General features: G+C 51.5%; 1 protein-coding gene across 4 annotated transcripts in view; it reads right to left on the reverse strand.

Annotated features, from left to right (window-relative positions):
- IFI27 (interferon alpha inducible protein 27) overlaps positions 1-18223 on the reverse strand; it is a 420724-nt gene that overhangs the window by 364995 nt on the left and 37506 nt on the right. The window contains exon 1 of one of the 4 annotated variants that reach the window (XM_050799198.1): positions 10708-10718. The exons of the other annotated variants lie outside the window; for them this stretch is intronic. The gene's annotated coding sequence lies outside the window, so the exon portion shown is untranslated. Of the gene's footprint in view, positions 1-10707; positions 10719-18223 lie in introns of those variants that run through there. 4 annotated transcript variants of the gene reach the window in all.

Consider the following 18223-nt stretch of genomic DNA (forward strand, 5'->3'; position numbering starts at 1 on the left):
GTGATGGAACTTAGACCCAAAAGACTGGGGGAGTTGCAGGCAAAGAGGTGGGGAGGACACCGCACCTTCTCCGTGGCCACCTGCTGCCACCACTGCCACTAGGATGTTTGCAGGGGTTAGGCCCAACTCAATCCTGCCCTCCAGGAATTCCGTGTCTTATGTGGAGTCTGGACTGAAGACTGAGGTGGAAAAGGGAAACATGTCTCTTCAAGAGGCCGCATCCAGGCCCGGCATATACTTCCTGGGTGCCTTTTTTTAAAAAAGTTTTTTTTTTTTGTTGAGGTAAAATTCATACAATGTAGAATTCACCATTTTGACCATTTAAAAACATACAATGTAGGCCAGGGGCGGTGGCTCATGCCTGTAATCCCAGCACTTTGGGAGGCCAAGGCGGGCCGATCACAAGGTCAGGAGATCCAGATGACCGTGAAACCCCGTCTCTATTAAAAATACAAAAAATCAGCCAGGCGCGGTGGCGGGCGCCTGTAGTCCCAGCTACTCGGAGAGGCTGAGGCAGGAGAATGGCGTGAACCCGGGAGGCGGAGCTTGCAGTGAGCCAAGATCGCGCCACTGCACTCCAGCCTGGGAGACAGAGCAAGACTCTGTCTCAAAAAAACAAACAAACAGAAAAACATACAATGTAAAGGGTCTTTACTATATTCACAATGTTTGCACCCATCACCACCATCTCATTCCAGATCATGTTCATCACCCCTAAAAGAAACCCATACCTACCATCCCCTGCAACCACTGACCTTCTGCCTGCCTCCACGGATTTGCCTGTTCTCGACGTTTCACATGAACCTGAGTGTTCAGAGGCGGGTGAGCACAGCAGTCCAAGCCTCAGTTTCCTGATCTGCTAGTGGGGATGATGGCTCCTTCCTCGCTGTTTCCAGGCAGAATGGAGGGGGGTGTGTAGGGTCAGCCCACCGCCTAGTGTGAGGCAGGTCCTCGGAGGGTGTGGCCTCATAATGGCAGGAGATTCTGCAGGATGGGGAGTGTGATCCTGGCTAAAAGTCCCCACCTTTGGGCTCTAGTGCTAGCTCCAACACCCCTGGAACTCTGGCCTCAGGATGGCATTGTTCTGTGATTCCCAGCATGGGCTGTGATGCAGGAACAGTGAGTTGACATTTACCTTGGCACAAGTTTGCTGAAGGGTCAGCCAACCCTTTGCTCCTGACCAGGACCCCACCCCATGGTTCTGGGCTCTGGGACCTGATAGTGCAGGGCATTCTCTAACTTCCCATCTCTTTCCCTGTTCTTTCTCTCTCCAGCAGCAGGGTCCACAGTGAGACTTCCCTAGGTAGAACCTTGTGACCTTGGGAAAGTCTCTTAACATGGCTAACCCTCAACTTCCTGATCTGTAAAATGGGACTCAGCCCACCACTTACTCAGTTGGGTTGTTTTGAATATTCAGTGAGGTAGACATATTAATTAGTTAGCCCAGGGCTTGGCATACATCGTTCTTAATAAGTGTAGCTGTTGTGATGTTTACTGCTTCTGATCAGTATCACCTTCTTGCTCTGCCCACCCCCTTCAGGGCCTTCCTCTCTCTTTGGCACAACTTTCTCTGCCCAGACGATCTTGTCAATTATTGCAGACGTTAGTCATGGCGACATGAGGTTGGTTCAAGTCTTGTAGGCCACTCTGCCCATCAATGGGCTCCAGGACCTGATGCCCTGTCATTTGTTCATTTGTTCATTCCTTCACTGAATCTCTCCGCTGTGTCCCAGGCACTGGGTAGAGATGAAAATAAAGAAGATATGGTCCTTATCAGTTAATCAGTTTGTATCTTATTTTCCTTCTTCATTTCTTCTTCTTGAGTTGCAAAACTTGATTTGGCCATGCACACTGAGGACATGAAACCCAGTCACTGGTTTTGATTGTTTTGGTTTTGCTCTTCATGGGAAAATATTAAAGTGGATGTCTGCAAGGGATCTTTGCTGGGTGTGGGGATATAAGTGGACTCATTCACCTTCAGGGCTGAGGAGTGTCTGCAATTTGTTTATCAAAGGTTCGTTGAATTCTCTGTGTCATGCTGCGTGTGAGGCCACAGGATGCAGTGATGACTAGAGTGAAGCTCCTGCCATTGCTGCACCCAGCTCTGTCCCATGGTTGAAATCACCGATGTGTCTGCAGCAGGCAGTGAGAAACTCACTTGCGTGGGAGAGATGCTGGCCTTGAAGGGAGCCAGTAATTCCTTGGGTGTCACCTGATGCTGGCTCCTGGAGGCTAGAGGCTGGCTTCTTGTCATCCAATCATCCATCTCTCCCAGCACATCTGACCCTGAGGTGACTCACACTCAGAAGGGCCAAATGACTTTCTCAAGGCCCCCACCAAGGGAAGGCTCTGGGACCCAGACCCAGGTCTTTGGAATCTGGGTCTTGTTTTCTTTGCCTCTGCTATTACCCAAGCACAATAGATGCCCTGAGCCATGTCTCAGGCAAGGGTGCTTTGAGGACATGTTCATTTCTTTGAACCCTGAGGAGGCATTGGTTTACTACCTTAGTGGCAAGAGTAGATGAGCATCTTCTAAAAAACTGGTCTTTAAAAAATCTAGAGTCATTGTGCCTTGTGTAAGTGGCCTGGCTCCCTCTTTGGATGCTACCTGGAAAGGTGGAGAAAAATGTGTGGCCCTGGGTGCAAAGGACTTTTGGCTTCTCCTTTTCTTAGCAGCTTCATGTTGGGTTCAGTTTTAGGTGACTACCCTCATTTTATATATTATCGATCAAGGCAAATTAGAAAATCATCAAGTAAAATAAATTACTTAGAAAGCGTAATTTCTGGGGAAGAGAACTTTCAGCTGGTCTTTGGGGGACTGCAGGGATGGAGCGTGAGGGTCCTGAGAACTGGGTATGCTAGGATTGGAGGTCTTCAGTGGTTTCCCCAAAGTGACTGATCATTAAGAGGGAGAGGAAAAATGTCTAAGGGACATTAATTTGAAGCAAGGATACTTTCATTTGCAAGCTTATTCCCATGGTACTGATTCAGCAGTTACACCTGCACTTTCTTTCCCTAAATTCAAGTGACTTGGAACCCAGGTGCCATGCTATAGCTGTGTGGCTTCAGAAAGAAGCTTTGCCCTCATGTAGACCTCCTTTTCCTCCTCGGGCTGGTGACAGGGTCAAAATAATATGTTCAATGTTTACAATAGTGTCTAGTACAGGGTGGCCACTCTGCCAAAGTTAGTTAGCTCATCTTGTTATGAAATTCATCTAGGATGTCCCATTTGTGTCCAGGACAAAGCAACCAGTCTGACCTATTAAGTGTCTGATCCGATCCCTGAGGACAGGGACTGTTTATGCCTCTGTGTCCTCCGAGGCAGCACGGGGCTGGACACATGGAAAGTGCTTGCTGAGTGTTTGCGTAAATGAATGCATGCCTGGCTGGATGACAGCGATGAAAGATCAACTCTGGAAGAGAAAGGAGGTAGGGAGGGGGCTTACATTTTGTAAGAGCCTGCCATTTGCCTGGGAGCATTTGGGGCCATGTCTTGGTTTTGGTTTCTCCAGGAACAGATGCTGAGACAAGGATGTAAGTACTAGTGACTATTTGAGAAGTGATTCCAGAAAACACAGTAGGGCGTGTGGGGGGGACTCAATGGGAAAGGGACGGTAGCCAGTAAAGGGTGCTATGCCAAATGAATAACCCCAGCTCAGTTCCCCAAGGAGCTCTGGGAAACGGTGCATACATACCTGAGAGTTACCCCAGGGCATATATGCACCACCTCCCACCAGGCACAGTTAAGAGCTGGTCCAGGAAATGCGGGAGTGTCACTTCCCTGGGCATAGATATGTGGCCAGAAGGCACCAGCAGCATCTGCTAAAGGCAATCACCTTTTTCCGCTGTGACTGCCAGGGGTGACCTGACATCTCTCGCACTGGATGGCTCTCTTCCCTCTGCGACTCTAGCTAGGAGTCCACACCTCTCTCTCCTACTCAGAAAAGTGCATTGGCATTTCAGCAAGTGTTCTCCTATCATGGGGAGACCTAAATTATATATTTAAAGAGCAGTAAATCACTCACAAACATTTATTCATTCAACAAATATTTATAGAGCACTGAGTGTGCCAAGCGCTACATTGTGGTCACAGACTGAGGATGACGCAGTGGAGAAGACATGGTGAACCCATAGGGAAAGTTCACGGGGGAAGATCAGGGTTCTGTTTTTTCTCATGTGGAGTTTGAGATGCTTGTGGACAGCTTTGGGGGCGGGGGGGCAGAACATGCAGGAATTGCAGGCTAAACGATCCCCAGGGAGGGGTTGGCTGAGAGGAGAGGTGTCCGACCAGGGCAGGGGTCCTGGAGGAGGTGCTGGCTGGGCTGGGATGGGAGACGATTCTCCAGCTGAAGGCGGGGATGGGAGAAGGGAAGAAGGGCGGTGCTTCCACAGAGGGACCTGCAGGTTGGAGGCCAGAGAGCCTGGTCTGTCCTCTGAGAGATGAGCCAGAGGGGTGAGGATGGGCCGAGCCTGGCAACCTGCAGATTCTGGACTTAGTCTCCAAGCAGGGAACAGTGGCTTGGGTCAGGCAGTGGCTTGGGATTAGAAGGGTCGGAGTTTGAGAACCTTCAGGACTCAGTGACCGACCAGATGTGGGATGAGGGAGGAGGACCGCTAGGTGCCAATGTCTGATTGGATGCCTCTCTCGGAGGAAGAATGTGACACATGGAGATCACTAGTCCCAGGTTTTGTCACAAGGCATTGGAGATGCCATGAGACAGCAGAGGAGGCATTGGCTGGTGCCTCTGGAGTTGAAGGCAGAGGCCCAGGCTGGCCCCAAGGATGTGGGGTAGAGGCACCAGTGCTATGTCTCCAAAGCCATCAGAGATCACTGGGGAGAAGAGACAGTGGGGACCGAGCCAGCAGAGGATCAGAGGGAAGGAGAAGAGCCAACAACTGTGCTGGGACCTTGTGAGCCAAGAGAAGGAGCTGAGGACTGGAACTGCTCACCGATTAGCGATTAGCAGATGGGGCACGTATCATCCCCACCCCCACCCCCACTGCCCCTTTACCGGCTCCTCCCTCAACCTTCCTCAAGGCCTGGTGCCTGCAAGCTGCAGAATGGACTGGAAGGAAGGAGGAGGGAGCAGCCAGTTCTGAAACAAATGGCCTCTTCGGCTGGGGGCCATGGAAGACAATCTGTGTCATGAGCTTCAATAGTCCAGGGAGGCTTCAGGGAGGAGGCAGAGCTCACTGCAGGTCTGGAAGGTGGGGAGAGATGAGCTCAGCCTTAGAAGGGTGAGCTGGCCTCCCAGGGTGGGCAATGGCATGAGCAAAGGTCAGGGAGCAGCATGGGTGTGGCCAGAGATGGCCAGGGACCCCCAGTGCTGTCACAGGTATGTGCACTGGTCGGGGGTTTAGAGGTAGAGTCCCCAGGATGCTGGGAGCTGAGGCTAGGGAGGCAGGGGGCAGTGCTGGGGCAGCAGACTTTTATTCAGTCAAACATTTCTTGAGCATTTCTGTATCTTAGGAGCCTGTAATACACTATGAAACAAAATAGATGCTGAGTTCATATGCTGGCAGGGGACAGAGGGACCAGAAAGCCATGGATATGCTAGCCCCGCGAGCTATTCAGTGTGCTGGAGGCAGCAAGTGCAGCAGAACAAGCTGGGGTCGGGTCAGGTGGCAATCTGAAGAGAGGGTGGCATTTGAGTGGAGGTTGGTGGAGGTGAGGACCAGTGCAGGCTGGCACCTGGGGAGACTGTCCCAGCAGAGAGGACAGCCAGGTCTGAGGCCTGGGGTGGAGGCGCAGCAAGAGGCCTGTGTGGCTGGAGTGGAGTTGGGGGCAGGACAGGAGACAGGATGGGACAAGCAGACGGAGCGGGGCCTACACGCCCACGGAGGATGTTTCTTGACTCGGTGTGAAGTGGGGACCCTGTGTAGGGTAGGGCTGAGGATGGGAACGATCTGACTCGTTCCTCATCAGACACTCTGGCTGCTGTGCTGAGATGAGACTGTGGGGGTCAGGGCAGGAGCAGGGAGACCAATTACAAGCCTGCCACAGTGACTTGGGGGACAGGTGACAGCCACCGGGACCAGGTGGCACCAGGGGGAGGTGAGAATGGTTGGGTTCCGGATGGGAGCCTACTGTACTTCTGAGTCAGCCTGGTTCTGATGGGTGGTGTCCCGGGGGACCAGGACAGGACACAGAGAAGATAGCTGGACGCTTTTCCCTGGGGTGGCCCTGGAATTGGGGGGTGGGGGCTGTGCTGGAGCCAGGATGAGGCCATCTGATTTCATCTCCCAGCCAGCCCACCGAGCAACAGCTCCAATCCCAGCAGGGATTTGATGAGGCCGCCTGTAAATGACTGGCTACTGGTGCAATTAAAAGGGGGAGGGGAACGGTTTATGCATCTGCTGGGTGGGAGATGAACACTGTCACATCAGGGCTTCTTGGTGCGAAGGGGAGAGTGCTTCGTCACTGTCAGGAAGTGCTGGATTGGGCTGGGAAGCCTGGGCCAGCCCCACCTGCATCCCACAGGGTCCCAGGACTGGCATGTCCCCAAGCTGCCTCTTGGGCTTCCACACTACCACCTAGGCCCTGGCCCAGGGCAAGGCCCCTCTGACCATCGAGGGAGGTTGTTTCTGTGGATACAGAACAACAGTCAGAGTCTGTAAGCAATACCGTGAGAGGACTCTCCTAAGGAAATCAGTGCTGACAAATGAAACAGAAAATCAGAAGGAGGTGAAATATGCTGGGAGGCAAGAGCCACTCTTGGTTTCTGCTAAAAGAGTGCACAGCCCAAAACTCTTCTAATTTTCATAGTTAAGAACCAAGAAATGGAATCTGGATGTCCAGCGGGAGATCACTGCAGGTGGTCGTGAGGTCCGTTCAATCATTCATTCACTCATTGAACATCTGTTGAACACCGACTGGGGGCCAGATGCTGTGGGAGGGCGTGGGGAGCTGGGGGTATAGGGATGGTCGTGGGGTAGGAATACAGACCACAGAGCGGGCCCTACCTTCCACAGGGAAGGCATGCCCTGGGAGGTCTCTCTTTGAGCTGGCTGATTTTGGAAGGAGGAGAAGGAATTAGCCCCATGAAGACGAGGAAGAGCATTCCAGGCAGAGGGAACAGCACATACAAAGGCCCCGTGGTGCAACCATCAGGGTTTGAGAAGCCCAGAGAAGGTCACACAGCTGGGCACAGTGACCGCGAGGGACAGTGGTATAAATGAGACTGGGAGGATGGTCCCAAAATCGTGCAGGGCTTTATAAACCATAGCTTACATAGGACAGAGGTGGGGTTTTTGTTTTTGTTTTTGAGACAGAGTCTCGCTCTGTTGCCCAAGCTGGAGTGCAGTGGTGCAATCTCGGCTCACTGCAACTTCTGCCTCCTTGGTTCAATCGATTCTCGTGCCTCAGCCTCCTGAATAGCTGAGATTACAGGTGCACACCACCATGCCCAGCTAATTTTTTTTTTCATATTTTCAGCAGAGACAGCCTACTGTACTTCTGAGTCAGCCTTGTTTCACCATGTTGGCCAGACTGATGTCGAACTCCTGGCTTCAAATGATCCACCCGCCTCGGCCTCCCAAAGTGCTGGGACGGCCTCCCAAAGTGCTGGGATTATAGGCATGAGCCACTATGCCCAGCCAGAGGTGGATTTTTTTTTTTCCAAGTGCTATGGAAAACTGTTGAAGAGATTCTGACCATAGGGATGACACTTACAGATTTGCTTCTTAAGACAATCATTGGCATTTGAGTGGAGAATAGATTGGGGTGGGGGGTAGTAACAGGGCTGAGAGCACACCAGTCAGGAAGCTATAGATATTGTCAAGGTCATGGAAGTGATGGCCTGGACTGGCAATGGAGGGGAAGAGAGGTGATAGGTGCCAGATGTAGTGTGAAGGAAGATGAGAAATTGATGCCAACAAGTGTTTGCTAAGAGTTTGGTGGCCCTGGGGCCATCTGCCAGCAAGGCCATTGATTGACCCGGCTAGTGTGTACTGAGCACCTCCTGTGTACCAGGTGCTGGGTGGGGCAGCCGAGGGATGAGTGAGAGCTGCTCCCTGCTCTGGTGGAGCTCACCAGCCAGGGGAGAGGGGATAGGAAACTATCAGCCAGCAGGGAGTTCAGTGGGCATCAAGTGCTGTAGATGGTCCCTGAGCCATCAGGGATGGCTGCCTGGAGGAGGTGACACTAAGAGAACAGTTAAGACCCTGAAGAGCAGATAGGGAGGGATGGAAGGGTGGGTGGAGGAGGTGCTCCAGGTAGAAGAAATGGCATTCACAAAGGTGGGTGGTATGGGAGGTATTTGGGGAACCTGAGTACAGCCCCGCTTGGAGGAGGTAACAGGAGTGGGAACTGTCTCAGGGTGGATGGGCAGAGGAGTCTGGCAGTGATTCTGGAAGATGTAAAGGTTTTTGAGCAGCTGAAGTTAGTCGAGGTAGGACGATGAGTCTCACGGAGATGGGAAGGAGGCCGAGTTTCTCGCTCATGTGTGTGTCTGTGTTCAGTTCCTCACTGTGGCAACCACTGATTTCAAAGATTGTGCCAAGACGTTGCCTTGTTTTGTTCCCCCTGGCAGCCCAGGCTGTGGGGCTTGATTTATGCTACCTCTCCATCTGCTCCTGTCTAAATATGGTCAGGCAGCCCTCGGGGACAGCTACTGCTGCCCTGTAGCAAGGGCCTTCCTGCAGCTTGTCAGCACCGGCTGTGACCTGGCTGTGGCATCCATGCTGACCTTCGGCCTCTGGAGGAGGAGCCCAGTAAAGATTCAAGTGTCTCGGGCCAGCCTGTCTGGGAAGCTTCCAGACTGTGATGTCCAGTCCGGGGCCTCTGCCAAGGCCCAGAGCAGGGTGGTGAACACCACCTCCTTCCTAGAAGCTCCTCTGCCAGGGATGCCGCCTCCTCCCCACTGGTTGCTCTCGCTGGTCTGTGGGGCTCCTGGGGGCAGAGCTGCCACTTGCCTTCTCATTCCACCAGGAGAACGGCTGGGCTGAGGGGATTCTAAGCTCTGTCTCTGCTGGAAATGCGAGGCGTCCTGAAACACTCAGGGAGGCTTCTCATTACTGCCCACAGGGGTTTTCTCCGCTCCCTCCCCTCCCTCTCTAGCCCTCTCCTCATGCTCTCTTTTTTGCAAGTTGATGTGAATCCTCCCACGTGCACACACACACATGCACATGCACACACATATGCACACATGCACATGTACATGCGCACGCACACACAAATGCACACACGCATGCACACGTGCACACACACATATGCACAGGCACGCACATATGCATGGACTGTCCCCCACCCTCTGCTGTCCTTCCCTTTCTCACCTTGAGCTGATTTTATCCCACCAGTGGTTCTCAATCAGGGCTAGAAATACCCGCTAGGATGCACTTGGAAATGGGGGTGTCTAGGTTTTGGTTGCCACAGTGGCTGGGGAGTAAGCACTACTGGCATTTACCGGGGAGGGGCCGGGGATAAGAAATGTCATGCAACTGCAAGGACAGTTTCAGACAACAGAGAACTGTCCCTCCCCGTAAGCCAACAGAGACCCGCTGAGAAACTGCTTAGCCCTCAAGCCTCCTTTCCAAGCAGCCAGACTTCAGGTCCTAACCTTGTGCCCTGCAGAGAGTTGATTCTTTCCATTTTTGGAAAATTCAGCGACCCCCGCTGCTATCATGGAAGGCGACAGCTGTCTGTTTTGATGGTTCTGTTTCACTGCTCTATGATAGTTTTGGGCTATTCCAGATTCATTTGTGAACCATTTACGAAACACCTACTACTTGCCAACAACAGAGAGATGCAAAATATTCAAAACCCAGGCCAAGCCCACAGCGAGCGGGCAGGTAGCATTGCTCATTGTCTTTGGTGGTCTTTGATGACCCCACCAACATGCAGGCCCCTGGAGGGTAAACAGTGGGCCCTCGTCATCCCTGAACCCACCCACAGAGTCCATTGCACAATGCCTTGCTCATGGTACACTTAGGAAGTTGGTGGCACATTGAATTGATCCAGGGACTCCACATTGGTGGCTACTGACATTCTAAGTGGCTGGAAGACAAGACTGTCTGTGTCCTTCATCAGGACTTTTATTCTACTCTTTGCTTTTGAATGTCAATATTTCTTTCTCTTTTTTTTTTTTTGAGAGTCTTGCTCTGTTGCCCAAGTTGGAGTGCAGTGGCGCGATCTTGGCTCACTGCAACCTCCACATCCCAGGTTCAAGCAATTTTCCTGCCTCAGCCTCAAAAGAAGATGGAATTACAGGTGCGCGCCACCATGCCCCACTAATTTTTGTATTTTTAGTAGAGATGGGGTTTTGCCATGTTGGCCAGGCTGGTCTTGAACTCCTGACCTCAAATGATCTGCTCGCCTCGGCCTCCCGAAGTCCTGGGATTACAGGCCTGAGCCCCCACACCTGGCCGAATGTCAATATTTCACTGGAACATTTTTGAAATCTTATGTGGTCAGCTGCTCATATTTAGGCTGTGTCTTTAAAGACTTAATGTTTGTCAAGACTTCATTGGCCATCCTGTCTTTGGTTGGTTCCCTAGCGGCAAAGCTGAGTAAGTTGAGCTGAGACAGGGGTGCACCCTGGAGGAAGCTGTGAGGAAGCTGTAAGGAAGCGAGGGAGGCAGGACGGGAAAGTGAAGCAGCGAGCCAGGGCGTGGTTTCAGCTGGAATTTTCCATGGGAGCCCACGGGAGCTCTGGAGTGAGTAGCCTCACACAGGAAGTTCTGCCTTGAGGCCAAGAGCAGCCTCCTAGGCCCCCCTATCAAAGCATCATCCACTCCCAGCAAAGGGAACCTGTGGGTGGACACCAACAGTGTCCGTCACGTGTTCCTCTTAGAAGTGAGGAGAGGCTCCCTCCTTCACACACAAGGTTCTCTTCAAGTTCTTGGCCTAAACACAGCAGAATCGAATGGCATTAAGAGCTACCAGGTTTATCTTCCTGCTTTTGAGATTTTAAAATATTTGCCTCCATTTCCTCCCCCTTCATTTCTTTTTTCCCCCATTTCCACTAAACTTATGTTCCCACCAAGACAAAGCCCACCGCTCAGCCCACTGCACAGACTCAGAGAGCTTGAACGACTCCACGCAAGGAAGAGGCCAGGTGTTACTAAGCAGCCTTTAACCACAGATCAATTGCTGGGCGAAGCCCCCTCCCTCCAGCCCCTACCCCAGGCTGGAACCCTGGACTCCTTCACAGTCAGAAATACATGAAGGATTTTCTTCTCATCTCTGAGAACATTCTGGGCCTTATAAGCAAAGCAGTTTATCTTTCTATTCAACTAATCTGAGATGCTTTCTGCAGCCACTTAAACCCTGTGGGATTAGCCGGCTCTGATGTGTCCATAGAGCCACTCATCCCTCTGAAGGGAACGGATCGGTGGGAGTGTGAGCTCGAGCTGGTGGTGGTAGCTGATGGTTCTCAAGTGCGGCCGTGTCAGAGGGGCAGCCATTAAGTAAGAGGACTCCCTTCCTTCCTTCCTTCCTTCCTTCCTCCCTCCCTCCCTCCCTCCCTCCCTCCCTCCCTCCCTCCCTCCCTCCCTCCCCTTCCTTCCTTCCTTCCTTCCTTCCTTCCTTCCTTCCTTCCTTCCTTCCTTCCTTCCTTCCTTCCTTCCTTCCTTCCTTCCTTCCGTCCTTCCTTCCTTCCTTCCTTCCGTCCTTCCCTCCCTCCCTCCTTCCTTCCTTCCTGTTTTTAAACCCACGTCTCACAATTTCTCCATCCCCACTTGGAACACTTGGAAGTGTTCCCACTGTGTGCTGGCTCTGACAGTTCTGTCACTGCTTGGACACTTTCTAGATTCTTCCCTACCAGGGTTTAGACCTGAGTGACCCAAATGGGAGAAATATTTCACAAAGGCCATGATAAAAAGTTGGGTTTTCTTCTACCTCCGGTAAGAAGCCTTTGAAGGACACTGAGTGGGAATGTAATAGGATCTCACTTACACTTTACGAAGAACCCGCTGGGTGCCGTGGGGGGCAGGCAGAGAGACTGGCACGGAGGCTGCTGTGGAGGACACGTTTGAAGGGACCAAGGAGGGGACTTGCTGCTGGATTGAACAGAGGGAGGGCTCAGGGAAGGCTCGTCCGAAAGACGCGGGTTCCTTGAACGGAGCAGCTGGGTGAATGGAGGACTGGGGGAGGAGGGGAGCAGGGGAAAGATGAAGTCTGGTTTTGGACAGGGAACCCAGAGCTGGCCTGTGGACCACCCCAGTGGAGACGCTGAGTCGCAGCTGGATATGGAACTCGGGGCTGGGGGACGTGCTGGGGCCGATGCTGTACACCTGAGAGTAGTTGGCATCTGGCTGGGACTTGAAGGCATGGGACTGATCGATTTGTGGGGAAAGATCATGGATAGGACAGGGGCAGGGGTGGGGTCCGGGACCGGGAGCTGCAGGACCTTTCCTCCTGCACACCCTCGGGTAAGACGCCTGGGCAAGCCCGGGAGAGGCAGAGGATAGCCCCAGGACCTAAGAATGCTGCATTTATTTTTTATTTTCCATTTTTAAGGATAACGGCTTCATTTCCCTCCTTTATTCCCAGAGAGATAGATTAAAACCAATCCATGTCTGAGGCCACGGCCTGGGTCACTGCCCCTCAGAAGTACTGCAGTGGCAGCCATTAGATGCTGCACTAATGAGCCACGCCCAGTGTTTAAAAAAGAAATGAAATGGTATTTAACATCAAAGATACTTCTTATTTTAGGCCAGGCAAGGTGGCTCACACCTGGAATCTCAATGGCTGAGGCTGGAGGATCGCTTGAGGCCAGGAGTTGACCAGCCTGGCCAATATAGCAAGACCCAGACTTAAAAAAAAAATCCAGATTTCTCTATTCTCTTTTAAAAACTGGCATCTCACAGGGCTCTCAAGCTGGATTTCAGACAGCACGGGGCTAGGGAGGGAGAGAAGGAGAGAAGAGGCGGCTGCATATGGGAAAAGAGCTTCAGGTGGGGAAGAGTAGGGCCACAGAAGCGCTGGAGGAACCTCTGCTGTCTGGAGTGCATGGCAAGCCCTTCCTCATCTCACCAGGCACTCGTGGGTACAATGCTGGGTTCTCATTACCCTTGTGGGTTGGCTCTGGGGGTGGGAGGGATGCTGAATCGTCTCCACAGTGGATTTGGGCCAAGGTCCAAGGCCACAGGAACCCATCATGTCTGGTTTTCCACATCTCCAGCTACCAGAAGTACTGGAAAAGGTCTGTACATGCCTTGTCTGCATGTGTTCTGGAAATCCGAATATTTCAAATTTTAGCAAAGTGGTACCACGTATAGACCACAGATGAAGTAACACCACCAGGCAGTCCACTGCCCAGTGATACTTCTCTAGTGAAATGTGTGGCCATTCACACTAAGTGAGATGAACCAGGACCACAAGGAACCCCATTCCTGCTTGGCTCTGCTTTTCCTACTCAGTTAATTTGGGCACCAGACTGCTTTTTTGGTTTGAAATTACTAATAAAGGGTTGGAGTCCTACATCTGAAAAACAGCCTCTCCTGAACTGGTGAGATAAACTGTGGTACATCCATTCAGCTCTTAAAAAAAAGGTGGCCCCCATCACACCGATGTGAAAGCATTACCACATGTAACAAGTGGAATGTGCACTGCGTCTCACAGTCATAGCATCCCGGTGTGTGCAGGGTGCTCGCACTCGGGATACATATATACACACACACACACATCATCTTGAAAGATACATGGGAATTGCTTACCTCTTCCAATGGTTGCCTCTGGGGAGGGAGTACCTAAGCTAACCCTTAGGCCTCAGGTTTTTTTCCCACTGCCCAGCTTCTGGATGTTTCTAGAACCTTCCAGGTTATTGGTTATATTTTACGGTTCAGGAAAGTCCAGAATTGGGAACATCAGTTCCCAGAGAGCTTTCGAGACCCCACCTCACTTCCTGGTGAGGAGCCAAGCCAGCCGTGCCTTCCCAAAGGCCTCAGCTGCTGTGGCGCTTGCTTCTGGTAACTTTGGTTTTCCAAAGCAGGTGGACGCGGCTGGTTTCTGAAGCGTCACCCTGTCTGTATGAGGCAGCCCTCACCTCTGAGAGCCCATTCATGTCCCTGTCAAAGGAAGGTGATAGAACAGTCAATTATGGTGACCTGTGTGGCCAGCTGTCATGAAAAATAAAGAGTGGGTGGCAGTGACTGGATTCTTGAGGGGCTCAATGTCCATTGGATTTTGAAATAAGGTGCTCAGGGAGCTTGTGACTGTAAGGAATTAAAGGGGAAGAACTCATCCTGAAAATGATATACATTTCTCCCTTGCTGAGAAGTTTGGTTCCCTTTCCCCTCCCTCCTATGATCCAAGGTGTGGGTGCGGCCAACTTTGCCCTCTCTGATCTTGCTCACCTATCACAGTCTCTTCAGTTGAGTTTAGTCTTGCCGTCTGCCCTTGGGAGGGGTGGATAGAGGGCTGGAGAAGGCAGGGACCAGAGGACAGAGGTCAAGACCCCCATGGCCCCCCCAGGCAATGTTAAAATCTGTTCTCGTTTTCGACCAAGGCGTTACTGCTAAAAATCTAGAAGCAGTGGTCTCTGCCTGGTTTGCAGTGGGACGTGATAGAAAGAAGATGGACTTTGGGGTCAGATTATCCCAGAATCCCAACTCCACAACCGACCTCTCTTCACTGAGCTTGTTCTCACTTCAGTAAATGGGGACAGTGACACCCACATCTCCTGATGGATCAGGAGACTTAAATCAGATGTCACCTAGGCAAGATGCATGACAAGTGCTTAGCAACTCTTAGCGTTACTATTTTATTAAGCAGTTAAACATTCTTTAATATAAATATTTTCCCCCACAAAATTTTCTGAAATCTTAAGCATTTGCTTATTTGCCGCAGATGGCAAGTGACAAACAAACCCTAGCGAAGGCTCAGAGAGAGCCCAGCAGGCCCAGCCCAGAGGGGTGGCCTTTTGCATGAACATAAGCAATGGTGCCCGTGGCTCTGTGTAAATCACCATCATAGCATCTTGTTACGAAGGGAAAGGCTGTTCCTGGTTCACATTGTGGGATTTCGTGTTTCCTGGGGTTTGGCAACGCGCACTTTAACTGGGAGCTGTTCTGCCTGGAATAGGTCAAAGTTGCCCTGCTCACCTACACCTTCCTTCCATTATCAAAGTCCTCTCCACAAGGGGGGCGGCCTTATCTCTCCACTTAGGCAAGGGTGAGTCTCCAGTGGCCTTCAGGAAAGCTCCATTGTCGGGCCTTCTGCCTGGGAAAGATGGCAAGGTTCTGCTAGCTGGGTCAGTGAGCAGCATCCATTGGTTTTTGCTCCCTGCTTCCACCAGAGAAAAATAAGGCCATAGGAGCAGCGCCTGCTCCCCACTCCCAAGTTTCTGTGTCCTCCTTGCCAGCAATCAGAGAAGGCCAGAGGCCACCGTTTCCTGGAAGAGATGTTGGCCTACCCCCTATCCCTGTTCCATCTGCCCCTCCTAAGAGTGAATGGGTTCCTTGTTCTCAGATTTAGAATGAACTGGACCGTGGGTGGCAAAGGCCCATTGTCTCTGGACTTGGCAGAGAGAATTATGGATGCCTTGGAAATAATGCCTTGGCTTCTTCTTGGACCCTGTTACAGACAGTTCCACTGCACAGCCTCTGAGTAGCCAGGGGTCATCCTGAAGGCAGTTGGCTTGTAATCTCAGAATGTCCCAGCTGGAAGGCCATCCAGTTTAACTCCTTCAATTGGCTGGGGTTGGTGCAGTGCACTTGGGAGGCCAAGTCAGGCACTGTTGGCTGTGCCTGTGTTGTGCATCAGTCTCCACCAAGTGCAGAAGCCAGGAAAGAGCCCTGGCCATCTTCCAGCCCTGTGGCTCTCTCAGTTTCCCAGGGGACATCTGGTCATCACAGCTGGGGGAGGGGTGCTACTGGCATGTAGTGGGTAGAGGCCAGGGATGCTGTGAGGCATTCTATGGCGCACAGGACAGCCCCCACCACAAAGAGCTATCCAGTCCAAATTGTCCACGATGTCAAGGTTGAGGACCCCTGCCCTAGCCCAAGGTCACCACTCCCATTGGGCAGATGGGCATTTGATGTCCAGAGAAGTGAAGTAACTTGCAGACATCCAAAGGGCTTCGATGACAGTGCCATAACCCAGGTTGCATGCCCCGGATCTTCAGACTGGGCTGCTCGTCCAGACAGAGAACTCAATTTCCAGGCAGGAGCTGGCTGCCAAACCTGCCCAAGTCTCGGTGTGCCCCATCCTTGGACAAGCCAGTGTCGCAGAAATTGTCTTTGGGTATTGCACTGGCGGAGTTCTCGTGGGCCTGGGGCCTGGCCCCGTTTCACCACAGTGGCACAACTGCCCATCGAGGAGGCTGGAGCCGGGGCAGCCCTCTGCTTTGTTATTTTCAGGAAGACATAGTGAGTACTTTTTAGATTCAGGTGTTCCACTCACCAAGCCACGTGGCTGCTGAAAGAGAGAGGGAGTGAGGGGCCCCGCGTGGGGTTAGAATATGCCCTGGCATGTTTCCAGCTCAGCAGAGCGTTGGCTTGCCGGGGTAGGGGGGTCTCCCTCCTGCGGTCTCCCAAGCCCTGACTCTGTCACTTTACTCGCAGCTCTGTGATTTTGCTTCTTTGACCTTCGGAACCCTCAGTTTCCTTATCTATAAATAGTTCTAATGATCCCTGCCTTGCCTGTTTCAGGAGGAGGGGATCTGAGAATCAAATAAAAGAATCTAAGAAAAATGTGCTTTGAACCTAGATAACCCTGGCGGATCTGGGTGGCTGTCTCCATTTGCTTTTAGTAGGGTAAGAAAACGGCTCCTCGTTCCTTTCTGGAAAGAGAAGCAGAACATCCCACCTCCCAATACTCTGGACAGTCCAATACACTTTCTGCGATGCTGGAACTGATCTAGGTCTGTGCTGTGCAAAACAGTAGCCATTAACCACATGTAGATATTGAGCACTTAAAATATATGGCCAGTGCAACAGAGGAACTGAGTTCTTGATGTATCCAATTTTAAGGAATTTAAATTTAAGTAGCCACATGTGGCTGGTGGCTACTGTATTAGATAATACAGCTCTGGACTGTCAACATGGATATTGTTTTCTTCAATACTACGTATGGTTTTGTCCCAGAGCCACAGACATTTCAGGTTTATTCCTTTTTTAACAAAGACCAACTGAGCAGCAGTGATTCTTCTCAGCCGTGTCATCATCCCTTTTGGTCCCAACTTGGACTCAAATCATTCTTAGCTTAACGCTACAGGATCCTTTTAAACAGGACTTAGGCTCTGCCCAGAGAACTAGCCAAGGGTGGTTCTGGGAAGGAGTCATCTAGAATGTGGAAAGTTCACATGCATCTCATTGGGATATAATTTCATCTCTTGTTTCATGCTTTAGAAGGAGGCCAGGAGCTTTCAGCATCTTGGTAACCTCATGTCTGGGGTTCCTGATGTGGAACCTGTCCTCAGATCCTAACACAAGAATTTTTAAATGAAGTGCTCCCCAGGAGAGACCAAGGAGGCAACAGAAGTGGTAGGATAGGGCAAGGGGGAAGCTGAGTGAAAGCACCATCTCAGGCCAAGTCCTGCAAAGGCAATTTCAGCCTATAGGTGTCACCAGCCAGGCTGTCACACTTAGCACCTGTCAGTCACTGGTGGAGGATGCTCTGCAGGGCATGGGACATCACTTCTTGGGCTCCCCACCTTGCGCGTAGCCACCCTGCAGCCCTAGTGGCAGACCCTGAAGAAGGGCTACAGGTGCCAGGAAGGTAGCTTCAGGTGACACTTTTCTGCCTCCAGAGCAGAGTTCCCGCGTCCCGGCCAGCAGGTGGAAAGCAGCTCCCCACAGCCTTCCAGGGACTGTTGTCACCCTTTGATGATGGGAAACTGAGGCTTGTAAAATGTAAGTGCTTTGTCTGGGGGTCACTTCGTGGGTATGGTGTGGCCACATCAGGATCCAAATTTGTGCCTGTCTCTCTGCTGTGCTTTGCATTCTCACCACATTGTCACCGTGAAAACTCCCAGGCAAGATGGAGCCCTGTGCCCCATGCCCAGAGACTCCCACCCGGGCCTTGGTGTGATCTTTAGGGTAAAGGGCCTTCTAAAAATAATAGGGAAGGAGTGGATTTCTTACTTGCAAAATACAAATTTGTGGTGTAATTTCAGGGCACTTTCAGACCACTCTTCCAAGCTTGTCTAAGAATCTCAGGTTAAGACTCCTCTAAATTAGGGGTAAAAAAACCTTTCTGTAAAAGGTGAGATAGCGTATCTCAGACTCTGCAGGCCATACAGACTTCCATGGACAAAGTGTAAACAAATAAGTGTGTCTGTGT

The sequence above is a fragment of the Macaca thibetana genome, chromosome 7 (assembly GCF_024542745.1).
Source record: "Macaca thibetana thibetana isolate TM-01 chromosome 7, ASM2454274v1, whole genome shotgun sequence".
NCBI lineage: Eukaryota > Metazoa > Chordata > Mammalia > Primates > Cercopithecidae > Macaca > Macaca thibetana.